The 7,646-nt window shown below is 43.2% G+C and overlaps 1 long non-coding RNA gene across 1 annotated transcript; it reads right to left on the reverse strand.

The window, feature by feature from the left end:
- Nucleotides 1–4,581: 4,581 nt before the first annotated feature.
- LOC120706634 lies at nt 4,582–7,243 on the reverse strand. The gene is made up of 2 exons (XR_005688385.1): nt 6,857–7,243; nt 4,582–4,877 (listed from the first exon to the last, which is right to left on the reverse strand). It is a non-coding gene; the product is annotated as an uncharacterized LOC120706634 (long non-coding RNA).
- Nucleotides 7,244–7,646: the final 403 nt, after the last annotated feature.

The following is a 7,646-nucleotide window of genomic DNA, read 5'->3' on the forward strand; positions in this document are numbered from 1 at the left end:
AACCAGCTGTAGAAAGTGTTCATGTGCTCACGTGTAATCCATGCCTCAGACTTTTCCGGGAAATTGGAGAGCAAAATTTTCTTGTGTTCCTCGATATATGGGTCAACCAAGGATGATTGTTGCAGAACCGTATAATGCACTTTCTTGAATGAGAAATCATCTGTGCAGACATAAGATTCCTTTCCTAATATACCCTTTCCAGTTAGTCTCCCCTCATATCGCGATTCAGGGACTCCAATCGGTTTAAGGTCATCAATAAAGTCAACACAAAAGTCAATGACCTCCTCAGTTCTGTAGGCACTGGCGATGCTTCTTTCTGGACGAGCTCGATTACGAACACATTTCTTGAGTGCCCCCATGAACCTTTCGAATGGGAACATGTTGTGTAGAAACACTGGTCCGAGGATATCAATCTCTTTGACAAGGTGCACTAGAAGATGTATCATGATGTTGAAGAAAGATGGTGGAAATATCAGCTCAAAGCCAACAAGACATTGCACCACATCGTTTTGCAGCTTTATCAAATTCTCCGGGTCAATTATCTTCTGAGAAACTGCGTTGTGGAAGGCACATATCTTCACGATGGTTAACCGGACGTTATCAGGCATAATCCCCCGCAGCACAACCGGAAGAAGTTCGGTCATAAGCACATAGCAGTCATGGGACTTGAGATTTGTAAATTTCTTCTCTGCCAAATTTAAGATTCCTTTTATATTGGATGAGTATCCAGATGGAACCTTTATACTGCTCAAGCAGTCAAACATGGTTTCTTTCTCTTCCTTGCTAAGAGTATAGCTGGCAGGACTTAAGTATTGTCGTCCATTATCTCGCTGTTGTGGATGTAAAGCATCTCGTTCTTCCATACGTTGCAATTCTTGACGTGCTTCTACTGTATCTTTTGTCTTTCCGTACACTCCCAAGAATTCTATCAGGTTGACGCAAAAATTCTTCGTGAGGTGCATCACATCAATTGCATGACGAACATCTAAGACTTCCCAATATGGTAGCTCCCAAAATATAGATTTCTTCTTCCACATGGGCGCCATTCCGTTTTCGTTCGGAACAGGTTGGCTACCAGACCCCTTTCCAAAAATAACTTCTAGATCTTTTACCATGTTGAAGACGTCTTTACCACTACGGTGCATCGGTTTTGTTCGGTGGTCCGCTTGGCCTTTGAAATGCTTGCCCTTCTTTCGTACCGCATGCCTGATGGGAAGAAACCGACGATGACCCATGTATACAACCTTCTTACAGTGAGTCAACCATATATTATCGGTATCATCTAAACAGTGTGTGCATGCTTTGTATCCCTTGTTCGAATGTCCTGACAAGTTACTAAGAGCAGGCCAGTCATTGATCGTTACGAACAGCAATGCTCGTAGGTTGAAGTTTTCCTGTTTGTATTCATCCCACATCCATACACCTTCATCGCCCCAGAGCAATAAGAGTTCTTCGACCAATGGTCTTAGGTACACATCAATGTCATTTCCGGGCTGCTTTGGACCCGGGATAAGCACTAGCATCATGATGAACTTTCGTTTCATGCAGAGCCATGGTGAAAGATTGTACAGACAAAGAGTCACAGGCCAAGTGCTATGACCACTGCTCATCTCACCAAAAGGATTCATGCCATCCGTACTCAAACCGAACCTTATGTTTCTCGCATCCAAATCAAATTTAGGGTACGTTCTATCTATTTTTCTCCACTGCGACCCATCAGCGGGGTGTCTCAACATCGAGTCTTTCTTGCGTTCCTCTTTGTGCCATCGCATCAACTTAGCATTATCTTTATTTCTAAACAGACGCTTCAAACGTGGTATTATAGGCGAATACCACATGACCTTCGCAGGAACTCTCTTCCAGGGAGGCTCCCCCTCGACATCTCCAGGATCATCTTTTCTAATCTTGTAACGCAATGCACTGCATACGGGACATGCATCCAAATTCTTGTACTCACCTCGGTAGAGGATGCAGTCGTTGGGGCATGCATGTATCTTTTGCACTTCCAGTCCCAAAGGGCAAACAAGTTGTTTGGCTTCATACGTTGTGGCAGGCAATTCATTGTCCTTAGGAAGCATTTTTTTAACAAGTTTGAGTAATTCATCAAATCCCTTGTCGGATACACTATTTGTCGCCTTCCATTGCAGCAACTCCAAGGTGGTGCCAAGTTTCTTAAATCCATTTTGACAATCTGGGTACAACAACTTATGGTGGTCCTCTAACAACTTCTGGAACTTCAACCTCTCCGTTTCACTCTCACAGTCTGCCTGCACATTGTGCAATGCCTGCCCCAGATCGTCGCTGGGATCATTTTCTGCTACATCTACTTCGGGCTCTTCCATGGGAATATCGTCATCGAATGCACCGATTCCAGCATTCCCGGGGAAGTGGTCGTCAAAATCTTCTTCTTCATTGTCTTCCATGGTAACCCCCTGTTCTCCGTGTTTCATCCAACAAACATACTTCTTCATGAAACCATTTGCGAAAATGTGGCTGTGTAGGATTCTTGAAGATGAGTAATCATTGTTATTGTTGCAATGAACACACGGGCAGCACATAAAACCATTCTGCTTGTTTGCCTCAGCCACAGACAAAAAATAATGCAGGCCATCAATGAATTCTTTCTAACATCGGTCAGCATTGTACATCCATTGCCGGTCTATCTGCATTTTAAATAAATCGATTTGAATTCTTTACACGTATCGAATAAATAAAATATATCAAACCTAAATTAAACTAAATGTAACATAACATGAATGATTAAAAGATATGCAATATCAATCATACATCTTGATTAATTAAAAGGAGTACTTAATCCATTACAGAACTTAACAAAGGATTACTATACATGAAACTTAAAAATTCGGTCAACAACACATAGGTTTTCAACCGTCCTTGCGGTGGAACGCAGAATGCTCTAACGGATTTCTTGCTGGCGCAGAAGAAGATGGCAGAGCTGAAACCTCTGAGTTTGGTGGTGACGAACCGTAACGCCGCAATAAATCCTCAAGATCAAACGGAGGTTCCTCGCCCCTTGCCATGCATTCTCTATATTCTTTTTCCAAATAACAGAGCGCTGCCCTATGAAAAGCACTAGGTTTTTTGGACCGACGACCTACTCGAGTTGTGCCCTTCTCTCCAGAAGGACAACGATCACCCCCACCGGCGCCACTCTCTCCAATTGCTGAAGCCATATTTTACTGAAAAATACCTTTATTTTCCACAAAATTATAAATTCTTACCATTACAATGCAAAAATTATTTACTATTACAATTACAATGATCAGATTAATAACTCCTGCAAATAACAATGAAATCATATAAAAAAGACGAAATGTATCATTAATCCTCAAGAAATCTCTAATTAATTGAAAGAATTCTCTATAACTTCTAATTACTTTGACACCCTTCAGTTCCAGGAGTACACTCTTTTCAATATCCAGAAACCCTCTAGAAGAAAAAATAAACCTTTATTTCTGAAAATGTATATGTCAGTAACCTCAACCCTGCGGTGATGACACTGCCTTTCGGGGGGACACGGTGCGGTACAAGGATGTCACCAATCGGCCAGTCGCAGCACCAACATTTACGATTAATAGCCACAACACTTGGCACAGGCAGCATGCTTGTTGATATGCTCTCAGTACAACAACGGCCATGCTGACTGCGTCAAATGTTGTCTTCTTATCAATCGGAAGTGCTGGTGATGCGAACAACCGATTCGCGACGTGCTTATAGCGCATCGTGTATTCCCGAAAGGTAGTGCCATCACCGTTGGATGGAGATTAACGACATATACTTGTTTCGAAATAAAGATTTTTTTAGCTTCTAGATGGTTTCAATGTGAGCCTGAATAAATACATCACTAGAGTGTCAAAATAATCCATTCATAATACAAAAAATTCTAATATACTCATTTCATTAATTCATTCATGAATACAAAAATCAACTATCCACAATATGGTCATGTATACAAGTACATCACATGAAGTGTCTACACTCATTCTAAAAATTTCTACTATCCACATACTCATCTAAATCTAAAAGAAAATCACACCTACATATGCAATCTAGCTAAATGTCCAAGAAATGAGCTAGCTACACATTTTCTCTATTTCTAAAGCATGAAATGAGCTATATATGCCAAGGAATAAGAGAAAAACAAGCTCCAAACCTTTAGCGCCAATGGATGGACGGGGAATCAAAGATCTTCACAAATGTGGTGAAGAAATGAGCAAAAACTCCTCTCTCCCGAGCCGAGAACAGCAAGAAACAAGTGAGCTGAATGGCTCGGGCGGGGGGGAGAGGGAAGGGGATAAGGGGGCCAAGGCCTTTTGTCCCGGTTGGAGACACCAACCAGGACAAAAGGGGGGCCTTTTGTCCCGGTTGGTGTCTCCGACCGGGACAAAAGGGTACGCGGGCATTTTGTCCCGGTTGGATCCACTAACCGGGACAAAAGGCCCCCCTTTTGTCCCGGTTGGTGTCTCCAACCGGGACAAAAGGCCCCTGTCCCCCGCTGGCCCGGCTAGCCGTTGGACCCGGGATAAAAGCCACCTATTGTCTCGGGCTCAAAGGCTGCCGGGACAAATGGTCTGGAACAAAGACCTATTCTGTAGTAGTGTGTCAAGTACAATACAGATGGTATTATATCCATGTGACTGAAGTAAACTCACAAGTCACAAGCCCAAAGGAAGAATACTATGGCACACCTGGATACTCAGTGCTTGAGGCCACTTTGATATATAAGGTGCCTGCATTTCCAGCCTCATACGAACAAGTTTTGCGAGCCTCTCACTTAGTATTAAGTTCTTCAACTGCTCTCCTTCGCCAGCATCAATGCGATCCATCAGTTGTTGAAGGCAGTCATCCATGAAAAACTACACAGAAAAACGAAAAGATCATCAGCATGGGCACATTTTAACAGAGAAAAACAAAGTTAACTTCAGACTTTCCAGAACTTTTCTAATAATATTTTTGCTAAAGACAACAATGACTTATTTTACTCATTCAATGAAAATATCCAATTATCATGCAGATTATAGAAGACAACACCTAGAGTCGTATAAGGCATCTTTCACTCAATTATCTGATAGTCAAGCAGAATCTCATGTCAGAGGTCAAGCCATTCATGGCGGTACTCTTTTTTTTTTTTTGAATAAAGCTCATGGCGGTACTCTCCCTCCCCCATTCTTTCCACATGCACTTTATCTCGTTTCACCCGCTGTTATTAATTAGCACACGGACACGGTCCTCCAGCTTCACTTTAGTGTTTCGGCAGTGCGCCAGTGCCACGCACACTGCCTGCCACCCTCTCGCCCCAAGCGACCGAGCGGCGGCCGCACCACCGACGATCCCTCCCTCCAACGCATGATTAACTTGTGAAAGAGATCGAGTGCTCTACTGTAAGAGAGAGGGTGAATTAGCCACTCTAAAATCTTAACCTATGGTTCTAACTAATTTACACAAAAAATTAAACTAAAATAATATATTTAGATGTGCAACTATGATTCTTCTAATGTGAAACTCTCATCCCAAATTTTTTTTTACAACCTATAGTCAATCCTAGCAAGATACTACACTAAAAAATTAAAAGCACACAAGTTTGTAATATGAAATGCGGAAGGTTAAAGAGGAGAGATGAGAGGAAGCAAACTCTCGACACGAGGATTTATCCTGTGATTCGGATTGCCACAAAGGCGCCCCTACATCCACATTGTTGAAGTACTCCAGAAGAGTATCGCTTCCCGACAATCAAGTCTCTTCCGTGAACACAATCATGGTCACCTTGATTCCGCTTTCCACTAAGGAGCTTGCCCACAAAGGAGAGGGGATCTCCACGTCCCCCGTACAAGTTTGTCGTCGCTGCTCCACACCAAACCGGAGGGTCGATGCCGTGCCGGCGAGCCACCAAATACTCTAAGGAGCCGGCGCACCGAAATGCTGGTTGGTTCACTCTAGAACCAGCCACGAGGCAAAACATCTTGCTCTCTCACTCACTAAGGAGCTAACCTAACACTAACACTCACAAAGCTTGTGCTAAGGATTAAGAATTTGATCACTAAGCTCTTGGATGGCTTGGAGGTGTTCTTAGGTGTATATGTGGTGTCTTGGAACTCCAGCAAGCTTCAAATGACTAGGGGAACACATATATATAGCTGCACCTCTACGACAGATTGGACTCGACTTTTTGACGGTGGATTGGACATGGCGTCTCGTCGATGGATTGAATATTGCGTCTTGACAATGAATTAGTCGTGTTGAATTATGTCCATGGGATCTAAAAACTATTACAAATATGATCTCACAAACTTGTTAGTCCCATTGATTATGTTGTCACTCAATTACCAAAATCACAAATAATAGTTTAGATGGGGCCATATTCCTTACAACTTGTCCGTAAAATAATTCAAATCAGCATCACTAAGAAGTGGGAGGAAATTTTCAACCGAGGAATGGAACTTCCACAATTAACGCTGTAGACTATAGGTAAGGCGGCCCCCATAAAACTTATTTTAAGTGGGCTTATTTTAAATCCCGTCACGTCACGTTAGATATTTGGATTCTAATTAAATCTATTAAATATAGACTAATGACAAAATAAATATCATAACTTCTTGGCCAATTCGCGAGACGAATCTATTAAGTCTAATTAGTCCATGAATCGCCCATCTGATGCTACAGTAAACATGTGCTAATCATAGATTAATTAGTCTTAATAGATTCGTCTCGTGAATAGGCTCTAGGCTTATGTAGTTAGTTTTGTAATTGGCTTATGTTTAGTCTTTCTAACAGAAATTGAAACATTCAATATAAAAAGACTTATTTTAAACCCTTGGAATCCAAATAGATGATGTACTAGATGCCGATGCGTGCTGCACCGCGAGCTGCTCCTCCGAGTGCCCCGCTCCGCGACGCCGTCACGCGCCTCTGCTTGGCGCCGCGACCACACGCCGCGGCTCTGATTCGTACCACTGCTCGCCGCAGCCATCGTGTGCCAGTCCGCGCCGCGCATGTCTCCGGTACGCACCGTGACCCCGTCATGGTTGCACGCGGCTCCGATCCATAGCTCGACACACCACTACTATGTGGGGAGAGGGGAGAGTGAGAGAGGGTGGGCGGGGGAAAAGGAGAGGAACGAAATGGAGGTGACCGAAAGGGAGGCGGCGGTGGTTGAGAGGGAGCTGGGAGGCATCGGTGGGGGAGAGGAAGGGAGGCGTGCACTATGAGAAGATAAGGAACGAGAGGGAGAGATGAATCGAGACATGCAAAAGTATAAGATATTGGTGTAAGCATCAACACCGGGTCTAACACGACCCTGCGGTGACAACAGGCTTTCACCGTCGGTTAGCATGGTTTGTGCACACTATTATTACCTCCAGTGTCCAAGGGAACCGACAGCGAAGACTATCACCACTGGTTTGAAATGAAATGAACCGATGGGGATGGGCCATTTGCTAGGACTTGATCTGTAGTAATGACCACAACCCGAACGATTTAACTTTCTAGCAACCTGTGCTCACAACTATGAAATTTTACTCTCTTTACCTATATCTAGGCTGTCGCACACTCTATTTTTGTTTACATAGCTAGCAGCTGTATTTTCTTTTTTACGTAATCACTGTATTTCATTAACAAGAAGTAACCGG

Source organism: Panicum virgatum, chromosome 5K (genome assembly GCF_016808335.1).
Source record: "Panicum virgatum strain AP13 chromosome 5K, P.virgatum_v5, whole genome shotgun sequence".
Lineage (NCBI taxonomy): Eukaryota > Viridiplantae > Streptophyta > Magnoliopsida > Poales > Poaceae > Panicum > Panicum virgatum.